Genomic DNA, 3720 nt, shown 5'->3' on the forward strand with positions numbered 1-3720 from the left:
TTTAATGGTTGACATAAGGTTTAATGGCTACCTATAGGATACAGGTTTTTTAGGCCAAGAGTCGATGACTTTGTGTAATGGAAAACAAGGGTGTCTCAGATAGTCCCTCCAATTAAGGACTTCATCTTTGTGAATATTGAAGCTTGTAGCAAGCTGAGCCAATTGATTTGGATCCTCTGAATAGAGGCATGCACGATCTTCCATCGGCATTTCGAAGAATTCTTTGGCGATTCCCATCATGTTTTTCATCACCCTCTCTGGTACCCCGTGGTTCACTATCTGATCATATCATGCAGCTTCAACCATATTAATACTGAATTTGAACAGAAATTTTTTTAAGAATTAATGTTCATAATTGAGATTTTGGAAGTTTATTGAGAGATATTATGAGATTCAAAATTCAAATCTTAAAATTCAAAATTCAAATCTTCAAAACAGTTTATATCGCAATATCATGGGATTCAAAATTCAAAGCGTCATGAATCCAATCCCTTCCGCAAAAAATTCATAACATGGGACATTGGATATTGAAGGTTGTACCTAGAAAAAGCCATCCTCCTGGCATGCACATTGGATTTGTTGTATGACAGTGGTTCTGCTAGGGCCATCCAAGTGTTTCAGATCGACCACAGGAATGCTCTCGCGGACCTGAGACATGTTGGGTTGCTCCTGGGGAGGCAAAATATATTTGTTCTGCACCTCAACATTGTTTATTCCATTTCACAGTAGTTTCTCAACACCATTAGCATTGGTCTCAGTGTGAAGATCCATTCTAGAGGACATGCATCTTTCTTTCCTCTTGATGTTATTGCGAATACAATCTTTTTTCCATACGGATGTTGCACGACTTCTAATCGAAGTTAGAAATTGCAAGTTCGCATTGCAGAAATTGCAATCTGTAGAGCCCCGAACGGAAACATAGGCTATATGTAGGGTCAACCAATAGTTTTTACCACGGAAACATTGACAGTTGCAACAGAAAGTGTCCCGAATGAAAACAATATTGCAAAGGGAGGATTTGGCCCGCATACAAGGTATTAGCACTTACTTTATAATATCATTTATTCTGATAGTTTAGCAGGTAAACTGTTCATTGTACAAGCTTTATGTAAACCAATTTCAGAGTTAAAATAAATCCTCAGACATAGTTAGAATTTTCAGAGAAAGTTTTAACAAGCCATAATATATTACAAGCAACAATCATCGCAACTAGCATTTCCCCCAACATTACACAACGAAAGGCACTTGAGCATTCTTGAAATATTTGAAGAGTACAAAAAGTTCTTGTGCAAAATGTGCAAGAGTATAAAACGGAAAAAAACTGTCTTAGCATATAAAAATAGCTCTGTAATGGAGTTGAACTAAGATAGCTTAGCCAACTCCACCGATGAAAACATCTACACAGTACCCAAATCACATATAGAGAGATGCGATAATGCTATTCTAAGCCCCAAATACAAATCAGAATTAAATGTCGGAACTGAAGAGAAAACTCCAATGATACAAAACTAATTGAATCCACCAATCCCTAAATATGCAAAAGCATCTTAACAAAGCTATTCAAAAGCATCATCATCGTCATCTGGAAGGGGTTGGGTCGTAGTTGCTACAAGTTCTACCTCGTACCTGACAACATAAAAGATTGTAAGCCAAAGTTTCAATCTTTTAGAAATGGAACAAATTATTTCAATAAAAGTTAACAAAAAATAATAAGAAAATAGCATTCTACTTACTATTGCTGGGTTGCAAGGTCTATCTGAACCTCAGGAGGAGCAAGAGCAGGTGACTCCACAAAATGAAGGTTTGGATCCCTATAAAAATAACCCATTATAGAATCAATGCAAATTTTTTAATATAACATTCATATTAGGGAGCATCAGAAACTAGATTAAAGGCTCACCCTGAGAGCTTCCGTGCCAAGTGCAAGAATGGCTTCTCAAAGTTGTAGTTACTTTTTGCAGATATCTCATAGTATTGAAGATTCTTCTTTCTATGAAAAGTAAATTGCTTAGCTTTCACTTGCCTATACTTCACATCAACCTTGTTTCCACAAAGAACAATAGGAATGTTCTCACACACCCTAAAATTCACAAAGATATTTAGCTAATTGGTTCAGGCAGTTGTGCCACCACACAATTAAGGAACCTTCATTTCTACTTAGAGATCCAACCCCTCTACAAAAGAGATACCTACAAAGATCTCTGTGCCACGTTGGGACATTCTTGTAAGTCAATCGTGCAGTAACATCAAACATGATAACTTCACATTGTCCATGAATACTACAACAAACAAAATCCCAATCAGTAAATAAGAAGGAAACAAATAAATAGAAGTGGAAAAACATGGAACCCTCACCAATTCAATCAGGAAAATGCCAACAGAAACAGGAAAAGCAAACCAGTATTGATCAAAACAACCAATAACAGAGTCTGTCTATAAATTCAAAATTAAACTAAATTAAAATTCAAATAAATATAAGTGGAAAAATACAGAACCCTCGCCAATTCAACGAGGAAAATGCCAACAGAAGCAGGAAAAGCAAACCAGTATTGATCAAAACAACCAATAACACAGTATGTCTATAAATTCAAAATTAAATTAAATTCAAATTCAAATTAAAGAGACATAAACGAGTAAAACAGAGTGTTGATAAAAAGGAACCAAAAAAGGGCTCATAGTTGCTCCATTGTCATTGATATTGAGGTTAAAAGGTGTTGCTACTGAGCCCACACTACATACATATCAACACGGGAAAATAGAATTGATAAGTCAAAAGTTCTCTTGGGATCGATCCAAGTTTAAATCCATGTAGGACCTTTTTAAACAAAAAGTTGAAAAGGCACCCCAAAAGCTCAAATGTACAGTGCTCCAATCAACAGGTGTCTACTACACCTGCAGAGGATGACAAAAAACACTACTTTCGTAAAGTCCCAAGAGACCTGATTTCAAGTGAAAATCAAAATCAGTCTAGAAAAATATAGAAATGGTAAAATAATCAAACTAATTATTGATGTACCTTAACCACATTTTGTCATTAAACCTTACCTGACTGAGCTATAAAGTTGGATCAGCATTTCATCCTTGGCTTTCTCAACTTGACAAAGCACCACAGCCTGCAAATCATCAAATCATCAATTCAAGTATCATGGACTGAATAAACACTGAGATTCTGTATGGTTGTATTGTGTGCTCATCCACATGGATGTCTTACTTTGGGAACATTTGCAGCAAGACTATTTAGAACATCTTCCACATAACCATGGACTTCTTGAGCCATCATTCTGAGCTCCTCCTCCGGATCTACAGGCCTTCTTACCATGGTTTCCTAGATTATAAACAAGAAAATCAACTGAGGTTGAATATTAAGTTGGGAAATAATTTTTCTATTCTCATCATTGTATATGGTCATGGTCTCCTAGGCTAAAATGTGTATTGATTCTTAAATTATTTAATAGCAAACATTTTGATTATGTACATGTGCAACTTATGATGGAACTTTATGTGCTTCATTGCCTATATACAAGTGTTCAATACAAGTTATAGTTGTTCACGATTATACTTTGGGTTACATAAAGTAGTCTTGGCCTCTGGCCAGCTAAATATTGCCTACCCTCTACCTTATATCTATTTAAGTTTTAACAGTGGAAATAGTTTGTCTTGAAGATCGAAGAAAACTCAAAGGATGTTAGTCCTAGATGAAACCAAAGACTAGAAATCTAT

At 35.7% G+C, this 3720-nt stretch overlaps 1 pseudogene; it reads right to left on the reverse strand.

Annotated features, from left to right (window-relative positions):
* Positions 1-1233: 1233 nt before the first annotated feature.
* On the reverse strand, positions 1234-3319 carry LOC149177842 (GTP-binding nuclear protein Ran1B-like; annotated as a pseudogene).
* Between the last annotated feature and the right edge of the window lie 401 nt (positions 3320-3720).

The sequence above is a fragment of the Pinus tabuliformis genome, chromosome 4_1 (assembly GCF_031772625.1).
Source record: "Pinus tabuliformis cultivar Carrire ecotype Pingquan chromosome 4_1, CPIR1, whole genome shotgun sequence".
NCBI lineage: Eukaryota > Viridiplantae > Streptophyta > Pinopsida > Pinales > Pinaceae > Pinus > Pinus tabuliformis.